This window comes from Quercus lobata, chromosome 4, assembly GCF_001633185.2.
Source record: "Quercus lobata isolate SW786 chromosome 4, ValleyOak3.0 Primary Assembly, whole genome shotgun sequence".
In the NCBI taxonomy this organism is placed as follows: domain Eukaryota; kingdom Viridiplantae; phylum Streptophyta; class Magnoliopsida; order Fagales; family Fagaceae; genus Quercus; species Quercus lobata.
Window position 1 is genome coordinate 66,478,565 of NC_044907.1, and position 19,269 is coordinate 66,497,833.

At 34.1% G+C, this 19,269-nt stretch overlaps 1 long non-coding RNA gene across 3 annotated transcripts; it reads right to left on the reverse strand.

The window, feature by feature from the left end:
- Positions 1–7,796: 7,796 nt before the first annotated feature.
- On the reverse strand, positions 7,797–10,819 carry LOC115987758. Of its 3 annotated transcripts, none has more exons than XR_004091210.1 (4): positions 10,105–10,819; positions 8,844–9,217; positions 8,224–8,284; positions 7,797–8,143 (listed from the first exon to the last, which is right to left on the reverse strand). It is a non-coding gene; the product is annotated as an uncharacterized LOC115987758 (long non-coding RNA). The 3 variants fall into 3 exon arrangements; XR_004091211.1 differs by having other exon boundaries at positions 8,844–9,253; XR_004091209.1 differs by having other exon boundaries at positions 8,844–10,819.
- Positions 10,820–19,269: the final 8,450 nt, after the last annotated feature.

Genomic DNA, 19,269 nt, shown 5'->3' on the forward strand with positions numbered 1-19,269 from the left:
AAGAAAAACAAATGAAATTGTTCCATGGATGTTGTTTCTTTTCAACCCATAAAAATTATGAGAAAATTTTATGTCAATTCCTATACTTTATGAAGGGTAACTAGGGCCAGCCCTAGGTTGGCCACCATCACCTAGGGCCCCTACTAGAGAAAGAGCCTCAAATTTAGGGGGGGAAATAGTTTCTTTTTATATATATATATATATATATAAATATATATATATATATTTTTTTTTTTTTGGAGACAAAAAAAAATTAGTTCTACATTTTTCCACCACTTTCAAAAAGCCCAAAGAATACAGTAATGCTAAAGATAAGACGAATTAAATACATAAGTCTTACAAATAGTGAAATAGATGTGTTACTAATCAAAAGAAATAATTCAAATAGGAAAATCTTAAAAATGCTATAAATTTTAATACATTACCTCTATAAATTGATGTGACAATAGATATAATTGGTGGATTAGTGTTAAAGAAAACCTCAAGTTACAACTTTGCAAGCCTCAAGATATAAAATTTATCATATTTTAGGCATCATTCATTCAAATTTCAAATATTTGTTTATTAATTGTCTTCTTGAAGTTTTACTGTAAAATTTGTTATAATTCTAGCATTTTTCTCCAAAAAAAAATTATATTAAAAAGTAAAATAAATAGATGTTTTTTTCTTAAATTACGATATAAAACATTAGATAAATATAATTTAAGTAATACAGTAACAAAAATGCAACATTTGATGATATTGCGGAAGACCTCCAAATCTGTGGGGCCAGCCCTGATAGTAAGAAATTCAAACGTAATTTTTCAAAAGTAACAAATTCATTCAATTAAACTACAAAATCTCAAAAAGTAACAAATTAATTTGCATTTTAGCGTGACAGGTCTTAGACTTAGTCTCAATCCGAGAGAGACAATTTGTAGTGCCATCATCAAGCTGCTTCCTGCCATCGTCCGCCACCTGCTCCTTCAGGCCGTGCACCATTATCAATCTGCCGACAACAAAAAATGGTATTTCAGAAAAATCTGTACAAGAGAGCAAATGATATTATAATTTTAGGCGATACACTAATGATATATACAAACAATGGATCCACTCCTTTTAAGTCTCACAACATCACATTTCCATTTCAGCAAAACTTCAGAACCAACTCATGCATTTTGCCCTACTCAGAACCAACTTAAAATGAATCATTCTCTAATCAACACTTACCCACATTTCTCCCACCAACACTTAACCGTCTCACCCAATTGTAAGAACTTAACTTTACCGGTGGCAGTGGTGTCTGGCGAGCTGTTGGTGGAATGCAGCCAAACGGTAGAGGAAAGCTGATCATACCCCGTGTGAGTGGAGGAGTAAGTAGTGATTGGTAGAACATAAAATAGTACAGAAGATTTGCATTCTTCTCGTATAGGACTTAAAATTTGTTTACTAAGATAGTTTTAGTTTTTTTATTTTTTTATTTTTTTTAAAGAAAACCTGTTTCATTTAGTATACCAGAAACGTGTGGCACTATAATGGAATTAGGGCTTATTTTGCTACTTTTTGGAACTTCAAAGTTTAATTTGTTACTTTACAAACTTTGGGTTTAAAATAAAACAAACCAAAAATCATCATTTCTTTACTTGTTTGCCTATGAAACTAATGACATTGGAAAAAAAAATATTCAATCATCTGAAAAAACAAAACAGAAAGATAAATTATATCAAATAAACTGTTAGCATATGAAAGCTTTTAATTATCTGCTATTGGTTGAATTGCTTAGGAGTTATCTTTATCTTAGCTATTGGTTGTTATCTAACATTTCAATTTATAAGTATTTGTTATTTAGAAGGATAGAAATTGCCTTTATCCTTATCAGATCAGTAGGATAGCAGTTGTAGGAATTGTTTCTATCGTGATCATTTAGGTGTTGGTTTATTTTTAGGTTCAGTTGTAAGCCTATATATGACCTATTATGAATATTGAATAATAAAGAAAGATTAGAATTTATCAAACCCAAAAACCAAGTTTTGCTTCTTCATTAGGAAGGTCCCAATTATCCCTCAAAGTATAACCAGAAATTAGGTGCAGCTCGTGGCCAAGAGGGTCGTATCAATAGTGAGGATGGAGACAATGGCGAGACTATGACAACTGAATTAGGGAAGTCAAGATTAGAGTAAACTTCAGAGCTATGAAGGTGAGCTTTTTTACTCCTTCATCACTTTAGATCCTGACAATTTTTCTGCTGGGTTTGATTCACCAATTTGTTGAGTGATGTATCTAAGAACATAAATTAATAAATAAAATCAGTTTCATAAGATACAAAATTATGAATTAAATAATGATATTTCACAAAAGTTGTATTTCACCTCAAAACCAGGTACAATTAGGAGATATTTTCTTCTTGGGGTTTCAACGAATCTTGCAACATGTATTCAACATTAATTGTTGCTATTATGAGATTGAGATTGAATAATAAGTTATATTGACAATTTTGCTTGAATTTGTATATGTGGAATGCGATCAACAATTGGACACAATATCATGAGTAACTATAACAACACTAGTGGGTTTTGACAACTGGCAGTGCGAACGCAACGCAATCATTATTTTGGGCAAGAAATGTTTTGCGCTTATTTCCACCTAAAAGAACCCAGTTTAGTAACCGCTTTATTTATTTATTTATTTATTTTTTTTTTTTAGAGAAAGATAGAGAGACTATGGCTATGTTTAGTAACCATTTTTTTGCCTCTATTTTCTAGTTTCAAATTTTGGTTTTATTTTTTTATTTTTTTTATCATTTTTTTAATCCAAAAAACTTGTTTGGTAACCAAAATCAAATAGAAAACAAAAATTGATTTCAAATCTCAAAATACTAAGGAAATTGAAAACAACTATTTACCTATTTTCAACTTCTAAAATAGCCCATAAGCCAAAAATAATGAACCTGCACTCAAGTTCAAAGTCTCTCTCATCTACACAACCACCACCACCATCACTAACAAAGTTTGGCCTCTACCATAGGCTTGTCCATGGGTTGGGCTGGGTCGGTTTTGGACCCAACTCGAACTCGACCTGTCGGCATTGGGTGGAGGGCGGAGGAACTTGAAACTAACTATCAGCATCAATCAGTCTAGTCAAATTCTGGTGAGGGTGAGTGTTGATTGGTTTGGTCGGTCGCTAGAATCTAAAAATTGTTGGGATTTAGCTGGATCTAGTTGAGAACTTGCCAGATTTGGTAGAGAACTTGCCAAATCTAGCTTGTTTTTGTAGGATTTGGCCAGATTTTTATATAGCTCTAGTTGGGTTCAGGTTGTTCGAGTTTTGGAGAAGCAAATCCGCCACTTGACCCGCCAACGTTAGTTCTTGGAATTGAAAACCCACTGCTGAGTGACTTGAACTTCGATTCGAGCTGAAATCGGGTCGATGTCGGACAGGTTGGTTGGTTTTTTGGGCCATGGTCGAGTTTAGACACCCCTACTCTACCAATCTAGAAATCAAGTCGAAGAAGGATTTCTCCATGTGGGATTTTCTTTTGTTAGAGTTTCTTTCCTTGAGACCCGAAATCAAAAGATGAGATTATTGCCAGGCTTGTAAATTAATTGCTTTCTATTACTAATAATCAAACCCCATTGCATTGTATTGTGCTTCATTCACATTTGTTAGACTAAGAAAATTATGGTTTATTATACCCTCCCTAGCATAGCCTAGCCTAGCCTATTTATCTCATATTACATTGCCATATCCACAAGCTTTTTTCTTGAACTAAATGTTTATTGATTGAATTACATCCCCAACACAACTTCGTTATTTCCTTTTTTTTTAATTACGTACTGGAGCTTGACTTTGAATTGCAAGCCTAAATTTTTTATTATTTATTATTTCTTGTTTGGGGTAAAGTTTTAGTCACTACAATAAGGGAGGCGCTATGTTATAGTTTGTTGTTTTGGCTGAGTGTGTATAAGTGTGAGGATAAGAGTGTTTCAAAATTGCTTTGTATGTGCTTGTGCTTGAGAACATTAACGTGTATAGAAAGAAAAGAAAACCACGAACTAACAAATTAATTGGAGTGTAAAGAAGATGAGAGTATGAAAGATGCAAGCCAAGTGTTTGATAGAATGCGTGAATATAATATGAGTTCACAAGTCGAGATCACCTAGGAGGCTAGGAGCTGCTCTGCATAGGCAATGCCATCCCTCCACAGCTAGTACTTAGCATCAGTCATTAAGAGTGGGCAAGCATGAATGCGGGAGGATCCATGGGAACTTGAGGTGCATCCTCACCCACCAACTAGCAAGAAACTCGCTTAGCTAGGTATAGGTAGCTGCCTTTAAATCCAGAACACCAACAGCCTAAGGTCCCCAAACAATCTGCAAAGACACTTGTGATTAGAAAGAAACTTTGAGGTATGCAATGCTGACTAAACAAGAGGATTTCTTTTTTACTCACCAAGTTGGAGGAAAGACTATTGAGATGAGCCTAGGCTGATGGAAGGAACTTCAGGTCCATACCCGCTCCATGGGATACGAGGCCATAAGTCAAGGCCCAATGCTGTAAGGAAAGAACAGGAACAAATACAGTTTGCAATATGATAGTTTGCAAGAACAAGAATAGAGCAAGATGATCGTTTGCAAGAACAAGAACAGATACAATTTGCAAGATAATAGTTTGGAAGAACAAGAATAGATATAGCTTGCAAGATGATAATTTGCAAGAAAGTAAGGTTAGTTTGCAAAAGCGTGAAATGTAGTTTGTAAACCTAGAAGACATATGAAACAAATATAGTCTGCAAGAGTGCAAAGTACAATTTGTGAAACAACATGAGAAAAAGAAAAGGGCCTAACCTCAAGGAGCTTCCAAGGCCCCGCCAGCTAACATAGAGTCCTTCGGCTCAGAGTATCCATGATGGAGTAGAGGTAGGCAAGCTAAGCATGGCCCTAGTTTGCCTCTTGAGCATGCTCAAAATCACGAAAGAGAGCTAGCTACCTCAGAGACACCATCTAACCTCCATTGGCAAAGAGATATGCCCCTAGCAGATACAGCAAAAAGGCATAATCATCTAGAGTTGCCAGAGAAAAAGGCCTATAGTCCCTCTCCAGATCGAAGTAGTGGATGCACTCACTAGAGTAGGCACACCCTAGTAGGTCTATGCCTATCTAAATGCCTGAATCACTCTCCAAGTTGATGATAGGCCCATCGAATCTCAAGCCGGTCATCCGATGGAACTCATGAGGAGTCACAGTCATCTCCCTCCCAGCAATATGGAATGTGTGGGTAGTGTCCCACCACCTCTCATCAAGTGCTTGCACTAGTAAATGCAAGATTGGGCTGAAGCCGGTTGTGTTCACCAAGGCCTTTGTCTTGGCCATCAAAGTCTGATACCATGCAAATAGATGACTGGCACTAACCCTACTCAAGTAAGGAAATAAACTCTGTAGAAGACAAAAACTGGAACATAAGAGTCGCATTGGGTAAAAATAAGTGGAAAAAATCAAACTGGACAAAAAATAGAGTTTCTAAGCATAACCATGCGTACGCATGACTTGTGTATACGTACTCATGGCTTGCGTATGTGTACGCATATGAACTTATGAACATGAATGCATATGCATGACACTTGAATGTGTATGCATACAGCCTGGCCATGCATGCATGCAAAACGCATGCGTATGCATAAATGCTAACAGAATGAGTTCATCAACATTTTTCAACCTTCCATGGATCAAAACTCATCCTAAACATATTCCTACCACTCCTAGGACATCAGGTTGTCAACTAAACCCATCCAACAACAAAACCCAAGCATTCAAGTGTCTAAAAACGGATTAAAACAGAAGATCTAAGCAAAATGAGAAAAGTTTGAAAAACCCACCAATCCGATCCATGCATTCTCTGGAAGATGATTTTGTGGCCTATAGAGCAATAGAGGGGACTCAGTTAGCCTTGTGGCTCCAACTCAGCAGGTGAGGTTGAAAACTTCATTGGTAATCAAGTAGGATGTCATCTTGGTCTTGGGTGCCATTGGAGAGGATGAGAGAGTTTGTGAGAAAATTAGAGTTTCAAATTATGAGGGACAGAGGCTCTTGTAGAGAAGGAGAGGAACTTGAAAAGTTTGTAGAGAAAATGAAAAGATGAAGAAGATGAAGAGAACGGGAAGAAAAAAAAAGGTTGGTAACTGTTGAGAAAATGAAAAGGTGGGAAAGGCATATGATGACTAAATTACGTGTAGTTTAGCAAAAATAAGTAAATAATTTTAGGACACTCCCAGTGGACTCTCAGAATGTGAGAAATGTAAGGAAAAATTTCCAAAAACATCCTTAGTGGGTCATGAAACATTAGAAGTTACAAAGATGCACTGAATAGAGAGCACCAACAAAAATTTTCAAGAGATTGTGTAGGCCCTGCATAGACCGAAGCTCTCTCTCTCTCTCTCTCTCTCTCTCTCTCATCACCTTTGTCTTATTGAGTAGATACTATAGATAGTCCAGTATGAAATAGTCATCAATCAAGGCTAATACACCATGTTATATATTTTTTAGGCATTTTTATTAGATCCACGTGTGCGCAGGTGTCCCAAATGTCTGTGTCCGACACGGGTATAACCACCCCAACTAAAGTGTTTATGCAATTTTGTTTCATAAAATTATTATTACATTTGGACCCATCTAAAACAAAATAAACATCCCAAAAAATTTCCACAATAACAAAAATTACCAATAAAAAAGCTAAAAATAATTAAGCACAATTGACCAATTTAGCACAATTGACCAATTTTACCAAAAACGAACAACTCAATTTTTTTTAAAAATTATCAAAATAATTTTGTCATTGAGAGTTTAGCATTTCGACCATAATGATAAGTGTGGGCCTCATTTGAGTCAACAAAACCTCCACTAGCTAAGTCTGAGAAAGCCTCCACTATTTTCTTCTTTCAAGTATGCCTCCCTGGCTGCAGCAATTACCAATAAGTAAAGGAATGTAGCAAATCACAAAACCAGGCTGGGCAGCCAAGTTCAACATAATTAGTTTTAATTGTTTTTAGTTTGGTAAGTCTTTTGTTCAAAAAACTTATTCAAAGTGGGAACTAAATGCATTCCCATATCTTCAAAGTGGTTCTTTAAAAATCATGCCCTCCAAATTAAATTTTTAAATTTTGGTGTTTTCACATGCGTACAAATTTGACATTTTCAAAAGTTGCCTGTTAACTAAAACTGGTTTTGATCCTAGACAAACTGGATTAATAGTCTCATTTTCAGTTCAGCTTGTATCAAACTAAAGCTTTGTAATTTGCCAAACATCCCTAAAAACATTCAAGCAACACAATTACAAATAGAGTGATTTAGAGATAACCCTACAACCCCAAGTGCATACTTAGTGCCACAATGTAAATTCCTTTTAATTTTTTTTTTAAATGTTAATAATTAAATGACAATGAGCTTTAGAACCACAGCTTGTAATGCAAGGTGAAATGGACAGAGTAAAAGTCTTCTGTCTTACTCTTATTATGTTCTATTTTATGCTCCACCATTTGTAATCAACCACATATAGTGGCACTTGGACAGAGTAAAAGTCATAAATTGGATGTATCTGGTCATGCAAACTATTTTGGGTTGAGGATTATTATATATATATTTTATTCTATTGTGGATCTCTCATCATAGGAGATTAAAATGTAGTGGCACTTGGAAAATGAGAAGTCAAAGATATATGCTAAAATGAAATTGACTATTCTACCAAATGTATGCCGGAGTACTTACTGCAAACTCTGAATTTCAATTAACCTCATCATTGGCAAACGAGAGAGAGAGATGGGGCAATTGTAAGTATAAGATCTAAAGATTTTACTATAAAGCCCAACAGTATATCACAAACTTATCCAAATAAAAGTGGTTTCTTCCATCTACAGCACATCAGAAAATAAAGATTATTATAGAATTTTGTACATTCACACACTACTTTCATAATTTATTCTTTTGGTTAAGAAGGGAGAGACTTCTTGGTCTTGGAAATAGGTGTTGTTAGCTCTGCATCTGGTTGATTCTGAAGACCTATTTTTGAACCACTGGCTAGTTCAATCACTGTTGACTTAAAGGGGTTGCCATTAAATAGAGCAGGCCTCTCATCACTGCTGCCTTTCAATTCCTCAACTCTTGATAAATGAGACCTGCATTAAAGACCTGTTAAAAACCATGCCACATAAAAAGAAACAACAACATATGAAAAAGATATTGAAGAATGTATTACGTAGAAGCCAGAGTAGCCAAGCTGCTAGTCATCCTCGGTTTTGTTGATTCAAGCATCTCCCCTGCCATTGAATGACATCAAAGTAAATTAGAAGGAAACAATTGTAGCCAGTAAATGTTTAGCTATTTAGGCTTCTATAGTGCAGCACAAGCACATATTCCAAAGTACTATATGGTATCTAATCATTCCAAGTATATCACAAATCAAGATAAGTATGCCTAAGAAATTCTATAAAGCCCAACAGTATTTTAGAACACATTTCCTAATGTTCCATCAGTTCAACAGAGGAAAATTCCATTGACAAGACAAACTTATCCAAATAAAAGTGGTTTCTTCCATCTACAGCACATCAGAAAATAAAGATTATTATAGAATTTTGTACATTAACACACTATTTTCATAATTTATTCTTTTGCTCCTTTGAGGGGTAGCTGCCTGACAGAAATTATCCACCAAATTGCCTAAGACTAAGAGACCTGACAAAAGAAAATTTTCTAATCTAGTTGCCTTGTTTACAGAACCTAGAACAGAAAATTCACCTACAGATCATGAACTATAACAGATAGGACACATGATGTTATAATACAGCATAGAACCTTTAGCAGTAAGGGTACAATTACCTGAGAAGATGACAATTCTATAGAAAGACCTACTGATCGGCTAATCACAATTCAAGATTGTCTTGTAGCTTCATTTTTAGTAACAGATCTTTAATATCGGCTTGCATCCTCATCTTCATATCATAGTACTCTCGATGTGCTCTATCTAAAGCCTGGACTTCTTCTTAGTTTTGTTTATGCATTTCTTAAGCCACAGCCAAATGCAACTTTGTGAATCAAGGAAATACAACAGGTGCCTTGTCCAACTAAGGGGCCTTCTCTAAATAAATAGATTTTAGCCAACTGTGATCTGGCTTGTCCCAGCAATCCCATTTCTTTCTTTACCTTGTTCATTACCAGATGAGATTGGCGTCTTGCCTACTTGGGAGTTTCGGCTTTTGCAATAACAGTTAAAGGATGTAAATTATAACCTGCTTGAGACCTCAAAAGAATGATATATAGAAAAGAAGAAAACACTGCAATACATTCATTTGATGGCACTAAGTCTATCACACATATGGACCCATGCAAAAAAATTGACATATCTTCCCCTTCCCCATTCCAAAACCTGATGCAAATATCTCAGAAAAAGAAAAAATAACTTTTCCCCTCTTTAAACCCTTATTGATCTTATAAACCATTCAAGCCACCGTATTGAATGGTTTACCAGTTTCTTATATCACAAAAGTCAAATGCTAAGGACCACACTCAACATAAACAAGCAAAACACTAATGCATGATTTCAATACAAAACTACAGAAAGCAGATTAGTTTTGGTTGCTCAGCAACATTTTGTGTCTTGGCACATATCCCCTAATATGTCATGCATATATTGTAAATAATGCAGATTATGTAGTGTTCACATTTATGATAGAAGAAACAAAAGGCATAATGATAAATAAGGCAGTTTAGTTGGCATTTTTTCTTCCAAAAAGTACCTTCCCCACCCATTAAATTTCACCCAAATAACTTCTAAGAACCAAAAACTATTTGTCTTCCTTGGAAGTCATCAGCTCTCTTTTACTGGTATCTGGTGAATAGCTAAAGTTATCTAAAATCATTTCCTAATGAATGTAATTATAGACCACATAGACAACGAGCAAAAGTTATCCCAAATCATGTCATATTGTAACAAATACATGAAACAGGTAAAGAATCTCAAGTAGATATGTCCATGACAAGTTGCTAAGTTAACACGATCTCATAATCATACAAGGAAGAAAAAAAATACAGGACCTAATATAAAGAACTCATATTACCAACAGAGTTGTAAAGGACTTACCACGAAGGAAAGCCAAGATATGACTACAAACCTCAGGAAGGTCCATAGAGGGGTAAACCTTGCAGTCAAGGATGTGAGGATGTCAGATGCAGTGATCCTTATATTGTTATCAAAATGGGCAAGCAGGTAAAAAAAGATTTAAGCTATTTTGAACTTACACATAACTGTACTCCTAAGTTAAATACTTCTTGTAGAATTTTCCAGATTCAAACTCAAGATTATTTTATAAAAAATATAAACAAAAATGGAAGAAGAAGAAGAAAATAGGGGAAAAAATAAACCAGAATAGATTAATTTGTCAAATATATAAGAACCGAAACTCAAACAAAAAAATAATAGCTTAAACCCACAAAGTTTAGAGAAATAATATAAACCCATATCAGTGTTAATCATATGTAAAGAGAGAACTTGAAGATTGTGGGTGGTGCCGCCGATTTAGAATGGAAGAGAAGAAGCGCCGCCGAGTTGGATTGGATATGAGTGCGTTGCCGATTTAAGGATGGTTTGGAAGAGAAGAAGCTAGAGAATGAAGCCGATGAGTTGGATTGGATGAGAAGAAGCGCCACCAATTTAAGGTTATGGGTGTGTCGTTGTCTGGTTCTTCTATGGGTTTGGTGTTAGCTGTCTAATTTGAGAGTTTTGTTTAGAAAGTCAAACGTTAGATAGTGTAAGGAGCAAACATGAGACAAAGCAAGCGTGAAGCAAATGTGAGAGAGGAAAAAAGTGTGATGAATCATGAATGTTATAATTTTTTGTTTATATATGAAACCTGTTTAACTGGTAACCAAAATCCTTTAAAATTACATGAACGGTCCAGGTTAAAACCATATTAAATTAATGGTTTAGATATAGGTGGGTACCATACCTCTCTTTTTTGGAGGGGGTACGGTAGAATGACCCATTGTACTATGTTCTAATTGATTTAAGAAATTTAATTTATTTAATAACAAAAATAACCTTGAATTATAATAAAAATAATAATAATATATCTTATCAAATACTAGGACCTAAAACTAATATACAATTGTCTTGACAAATTAAATAGTACTTATCGGCGCCCCGTTCTAAGCCATGGTTGCTCAAGCATACGCCATCATTCGAGTGGTCAAGGAGAAGAATTGGTAGTCACCATTTGTTTTACATCTAAAGATGAACATTGACCTCCATAAAAAGGTATAATGAATCCAACTATCAGTCTGGAGTTAGTATACAAGCTTCGAAAGGTGTTATGATTTTTGCACCCAAACTTGCCTAATCGAGTGGGTTGGCATCCATTTGTCTTATCATACCATTTTAAATAAGGTAATTATTAAGGGAGCCCTATCCTAATCATACATTTATTTGAATAAGATAAAACGCACACAAGGAAACATGAAATCACATAATGAAGCAAAAGGAAACAAAATGACATCCAAATTCAAATAAAAATTAATGTCAAACAAAATTAAACCACGCAATGGCAAGAAAATATTTTATTTCAAATTCATATTTAGAGCTTGATTATAGTTGAATCTTTTTTTGAGAAACAAACACACACATACAAGGGAGAGGGAAAGGGGTTCTAACACAAAGGCACACTACAACTCCACTCAAAAGATGGACAAAAAGGCCTTATGCCCTTTTCACCCAAATTATATAGGTTTATGCCCCCCTTCCCAAACTAATTAGGGAAATACCCCTCTTTTGTAACTCGATTTTCTCAAAATCGAGTTTAAAAAAAAAAAAAAAAAAAAAAAAAAAAAAAAAAAAAAACCTGGAGCCCTATAGTGACGTTTTTAAAGACCTATAGTGACGTTTTATAACTCGATTTCATGGAGATCGAGTTACAAAACACCACTATAGGTTTTTAAAAACGTCACTATAGGTCCTTAAAAACGTCACTATAGGGCTTAACTCGATTTTGAGAAAGTCGAGTTTCAAAAGAAGGGTATTTCCCTAATTAGTTTGGGAAGGAGGGCATAAGTCTATATAATTTGGGTGAAAAGGGCATAAGGCAATTTTGTCCCTCAAAAGACATGGTAACTTTTAAGGGAGGGTGGGGTAAGTTATACTACACAACACACTCTTTTATGCAATGTGGGACAACTACCCATTCTTTTTTTTTCTTTTTTTTTGAGAAACATACACACACACATAAGGGAGAGAAAAAGGGGTTCTAACAAAAAGACACACCACAACTTCACTCAAAAGCCATGTTAACTTTTAAGGGAGGGTGAGGCAAGTTATCTTGGTTGAATTATAATGCAATGATCATGAATTGACACAAGCGATGATAGTTAAAACTTAATAGTTCAATTAACTATCGAAATATCAGGGAAAAAAAAAGTTGATAGTTTAAAAATTAAATGCTGACAATATCTCAAGCCATTGTCATTAAAATATCTCGTCAAAAAAAATAAAAACTTGTCATTTAAGGTGTGTGTGATTTCTTTTTTTTTTTCTTTTTTTAGGTTTCAAAATTACTTTTTTATATTCAAGGGAAAGAAAACAAAAACTACGAATACTCATTTCCTTAAAGAGAAAAAAGAAAGTGAAATTAGGTGAACAGTGAAAACAAGTGCATAGTAGTACCATAATCACTCTTTCTTTCTTTTTCTTTTTTTAATCCTCAGTACCAAAGCACCCACAAAAATTTGCAAGAGATTGTGGCCTTTTTACAAACCAAAGCTCTCTCTCTCTCTCTCTCTCTCTCTCTCTCGTAGATTAGATTGGCCAGTTTAGTTTTAGAATTTCACCTACCCATAGGTTAATTGATTAGATAATAAAGTCTTGAAATATGCTTTTATTAATAAAGCTTAATTTGAGTGGAAGTGTGCATTACTCAAAGAAAGACTGACTTCAAAGTCCAAACTTACTCTTCAAAATGTGCACCAGAGTGCAAATATTGTATTTTTTTCCCTTAATTTGGGCTTCAGAAATTTTCAAATTGACCTTAAAATCTTCAAAATTTTAGCATGCACATCAAACACTTCCTTTGGAGTGATGTTCACCCCAGAAGTACAAAGTTCTTGTGAGGCAGGAGAAAGGGGCAAGGACCGAGGTGTAAAATGCAAAGTGTATGCTCTAAGTTTAATTAAAATTTATTTCACTTATCTAACTTTACTTTATTTCAATTAAGTACTCTAAGTTTAAGATTTATTTAGTTCAGGCATTTTGTCCAATTTTGTTAAAAATTTTATGTTAATTTTGCAATTAACTAATGAAAAAATAGTTTTTGAAAAAATATTATCACTTAAAAATTTATAAATATTTTTATTAATTTTATAGATTTTTTTTGTGAGAAAAATATTTTTTTATTAATGGCAATTTTTTAACAAAATTTGACTAAAGACTTGAATTAAATAAATTTTAAATTTAGAATACTCAATTGAATAAAGTACAATTACAAGACTAAAATAATTTTAATCAAATTTAGAGAGTGCAATTTGCATTTTCACCTAAACATAATTAATAGCAATTTTAGATTTGTCAAGAGTTGATAGATAATCCCAAAACCCAAAGTCCATTGGAGTTAAAGATCAATTTAGTTTCCACTAAATGTTTTGTATAAGATACAAAACCTTGTTTTCCAACAGCTCCGCGGTGAAGCTAAACCGTGTTAAGGAAAATTTGTAGATTTTGGCAAAAAACACGGTGTAAATTTCAGACTCAATAGTTGGAAACGTTGTCATCTGGGGTCTATTATATGACTTGGGCATTGAAATCTCATTGGTCTTTTCCGTTTTCATCTTTTTAAAAGTGGTGTTGTTAACCATCACACACCATTGGCATATATAAAGAAAGAGTGCGTTATATTAATTAATGATGTTGATTTGTGCTATTTGGTTTCTCTGGTGCTTGTTTTGCTTTTTTTTTTTTCTTTTTTTTTTTCTTTTAAGTGTGTGATAATTGAGCTGTGGAGAAAGGTTGGCTTCTTCTAGAATCTACTGGGTGAGTTCATATTTTTTATTTTATTTTTATATATTTTATTTTATGTTGATAGATACTATAGAAATGAGTGAATATGCACAAAATTAATAGCACATATTTTTGATTATTATAAAATTAAAAGAAAAATCTATACATGGACTTAGAATATTCTAAATGATACCAATATCGTCTTCAGTGGAGTTGTCAAGCTCATAAATGATACTAATAATGATAGAATTTTTGTAGGTGTGACTAATTACCTAACATTTAAATTTACTTTAGGGTAAATTGTAAATTACACCCCTGAAGTTTGGGATTGACTGGATTTTAAACTTCAAAGTTTCAAAAACTTGATTTTACATCCTGAAGTTTGGTTCCGTTAGCAATTCACAACCTACGGTTAGTTTTTGCTGTTAAGTGACACATGTGCATGCTAACATGTTTTATTTTTGCCAAATTAACTCCAAAACTACATCGTTTCAATGAAAAATAAAAACTTACCTGGCACTTTACAAACGGTACCATTTTCCCTAAGCTAAAACACAAAAAGTCCAATCCTAAAACTACACCATTTCGGCCTAATTCTAAAACCTCAAATCAGTGAATCATCACCTATTCCCGTCCATCTTAGCAAGCCTCATCGTGAACCCATCCACTTGAAAGGTAACAGCTTATTGTGTACCCATCATCCCAACGATAGCAGCCATAGCAACTTGAAGATTGTGAACCCAGGTAGTGGCGATGGCTCTTGGTAGCCTCAGCAGCCATGTCAACGGTAAAACCAGATAAACCTGAGCTGTTCTTCTCGTTTCATTGATTTCTTCATTGGGTTTGGTGGGGGGTTTTTTGTATAAATGTTTGGGTGATTAATTTGTTGCTGGAACTGTCTATATGTGTATGATTTAAACTCATTGTACAACTTGCATCTTTATTGAAATTGTGTGTTTACGACGAAGTTTGTTTTTCTTTGATTCTTGTTTTGGTTACTTTATTGATCTTTATTTTTGGTGGGTCAGTTTGTTGGATAATGATTAGTTGTATGTATTGTCTGATGTAAAATAATGTGTATTTTTTATTAGTAAATTGACCGAGTGCAATGGTTGTGGTCCAAGTGAGCAGTACATGTATTGTGCTTTGTGCCTCATGTCTACATGTATGTTTTGTTGCATTTATGTGTGTATTATATTTTAGTAATATATTAATTAAAGGTTAATTTTAGTAATGCATTTATAGGTGCATGCGGGGCATTGAATATGGAGCAACCATATGATATGTGTATACATCAGGGAGGGGTATTCATTACGCATAGTGATACACATGTTGAATATGTTAGAGAGACTGAATCAAGGGTCTCTGATGTTGATATTGACACTCTTGCTCTTTTTTATATGCCTAAGTATGCCAAAAATCTTGGTATTACAAATGTAACAGAATTTCTTTACCAGATTACTCAGATAGTAATTACCATATTATATATATACTTCACATTGTGCTTGTTATTAGCATATTGCTAGTATTTGGTCATTGAGTTTGTTGTGTACTTACCATATGGTCCAATGTATCTATTATTATAGGTCTCAACCTAAACAGGTGTTGCTAGAAGTAGTGCATTTGGTAGATATGGAAAAGGAGCTGGAGTTGGAAAAGGAATTGGAAGTGGATCAGGAGTTGGTAGTTTGTAGGACCTTTGATTGTTAGAACCTTTTGTGCTTACTATTTTATAAAGCTGCCCATAAGCTTATTTGATGGTGTTACTAGACAAAAATAACTTATTTTGTGTTAGTCTTAGGACCTTTGGTTTGGCAAACTTTGATAGTCACTGTTTTGTAAAGCTTTCACAACCTTATTATTCTAGTCATATTGGACATGAGCAGGAAAAAAAAAATAGCAGCATATTTTAGTCATATTTCTACATGTTTCAATCATGTTTCTGCATATTTTTGCATATTCAGTCATGTTTCTGCATATTTCTGTCATATTTCTGCATATTTCGATCATGTTTTTGCATATTTTTGCATATTTCAGTCATATAGCAGTGACTTACTATTCCAGTCACATTTCTGCATATTTCAATCCATCAATTACTTACTATTCCAGTCATATTTCTACATTAGTAGCTAAGTGATAACTTAATAAAACTTATGCATGCATGTGCTACAAATATCACCATAAGAAAATAGTATTGTTCATGAAAGATTTTTTCTTCATTTTTGGGTCTGGCACATGCAATGCATGAGTTTAGTATGGTTTGAACTAGAATTTATTGTGTTTGACCTGCCCCACCTTCTTTTTCTTCTCTCTAGCCGATTGATAGCTACATAATAAAAAAACCATGGTACTTTCTTGTTGATGAGTTAATTTGGTAATATGGTTTTGGTAGACTTCTTCTAAGTTTTAAGTCAGGAGCCAAAGCCACATTTAAAAACTGAATGTTCAAATAGTGTGTAAAACACCTTGAACGTTTACACCCCAAAATTATAAATTACCAATTCAAGCTTATTATCAAACAATGTATTGTGGAATATAAAAATAAGCTAAACTAGAATTGATAAAACAATTTAAACCAAATAAAATCACAACCACAACAGAAATTAAATGGCAAAAATTAAGGGAAGAGAGATGCAAACACAAAGACAACACAACGATGTGTTATCAAAGAGAAAATCGAAGTCCTCGGTGTAAAACCTCTCCGTCACCCTCTAAGCGGTCAATAATCCACTAAAGAATGAAGTTGGGATATATGAACAATAGAAGACTCTCCAAGCCTAATTTACCCATTGTACATAAGCCCTCCAAGCTTCTTGCTACAACAAGGTTACGCTGAACCTTTGTCTTCTTTGGCTTACCGAATCCCACTATGACCCATAGCATCAACCAATATCAATTGGTCCCTTCCTAACTACTTCCTAAGCACCAAATAGCCTCCTCACAGATATGGGTATGGTAAGAAAAGGTTTTGGCTAAATGTACCTCTCAAGAATGTATCAATGGAAAGGGTGAGAGTAGAAGAATTTGGAGAAACAAAGAATAAATATTGTGGATGAGTCAATCTTATTTTTCTCTAGGGTTTCTCTCTCAAAATTCTCTCTAGAAGATCTCTACAATACGTGGTTATAAGGGGTATTTATACTAGTGCGTGTTTGGAATGCAAAAGGTCAGTTTTTCCCAAACAAAGTTGTCTGGTGACTTGACCTCACGACTTGACTGAGTTGCGAGTTTGAGTTGCGAGCTAACTACCTAGCCAAACTGGAAGTTTTGTCCTGTAGTGCTCCAGCTGCCGTGACTCTTCAGCTCCTTTACATGCTTCACACGTGTGCTAGCTTTGGCGACTTGCCAGCCTAGAGCTAGTCATGAGATCCAGTCGCAAGGCCCTGCTGAATGCACACTCTTGAGCATTTCTTTACACTCTCTCACACACTACCCTTACATAAATCCCACCTAAATACAAGGTTTCTAAATGCTGAATTACAAGCAAATTTGGCACGAAATAAAGCCAACAAAATGGTTGATTAAATTCAACCTTACAAAAACCTTTAGCCAATTTCCATTATGATAAACAATATTCTAATAAGAGACAAAATTAAGTAACAATTTCCTTTGCAAGAAATGCATTTCAATTTCCATTACTATATAATAAAGCCAAGGGCTATTACAATTGTCATTGCATTAAACAAGATGAGAAACTATATATTCTCAAATTGATTGTCATTTCAATCTTTCACAACGACTAAATTACAATTCACCTATTCTAAATACAAGTTCTTTCCTTGGCCTTTTGCATTCACTAAATACACTAAAATGACCAACACAACAACAAAACAACTTCTATAATTTAGGTTCTCTTGGAGAAGCTGCTGCTTCTACAATTTCACTTCTTCCCATTTCAAGATTGTCAGTTTGCAAGAGATAAGAGGCACATGTATAGCTGATCATGAATCTATGGAACAATAGAAAATTTCACTTCTTCAATTGTTCTAATGCTGCTGGATGCATGTTACCAATGGCAAAATTAAAAGATTCTCCATAAAGGGCAGTACATGTCTTCCTTTGGGTGGAAGATACGTTGTTTACCTGTGACCAAATAAATATAATTTGGCAATAAGAAAATAAAGCAAGACTTAAAGTAGTTAGATTAACGCTTGTAATATTAGATCATTATAATAACAATCCCAAATAAACAGTCTTTAGGTAATTAGTATGTGGACAATCATAAATGCAGTAGACATTTTTTCAAATAATTTTCCAATACAAAATTCCATAAGACATGAAGTCATGCACACCAATTTAATGTGGGAAAATACTAATAGCATGTAAATGAATAGCTACATAGAGGTGGAACATAATTCTATAGTCTAGATGACAAGGCACAATCAAAACTATATTTTGGGGGTAAAAGTGTATCATTTGCTTTAAGAGCTCTTTGAAGAGCCCAAATATCAGTCAGCAAAGCATAGTATATAGGCTGAACCTCCCTCTGCTCGTCAAAAAAAAAAAAAAATGAAGCAAGTTGTATGGTAGTAGAAATTTTGGGTTATCTCAAGCAACTCACAAAGAGGCCATTTGACCATTCTAGAATAGTTATTCAATTATATGCAAATTGAGTTATCACTAAAACCTCCAGAGTTGTTATTGATTAATTTACCCAAACATAAGGATGGCTACCTCTGAATTATGCATGTTTCATTTGTCTTAATCTTTAAACTGTTTTGTTTGATTCAAATATAAGCATCTACAAGAATGGTGAACAATTAAGAATTAACTCAACTTAGGTATGTGAGAAGATGATAAAATGATTTAGACAATTACATCTCATAATAATCCACACCTTCTATAGAATGACAAAAGATCTCAAGTAAAATAGTAGCCCAAATCACCACAAGAATATAAGATAACAGTGATATGTACAATATTCAAGATCAAGAATTCCTGCTGTGTAAGTAGGGGTTTGTATTTTTCATGGATCAATTGGTACCTAAAATATTTATAGAGTTTCTAATGTTGTGGCTTCTAATCTGATCTTGCAATTTGTATTGCTTTTATTATTGTTGTTGGACCTCAACCTTTTGTCTGCATATCTTGAATACATACAATTCTGCAACTCTAACGCTGGAGTAAGTGAAGCCTAGACATATTGCATATGTTCTTAATCATTTGCGGAACCTAACTCCAATTTTTGTGTGTAGTGTAAGCCAATGCATCGAAAAGAAGCACAATCATGAAATATGTTGTAATAATAATCTACATCTTCTAACAATT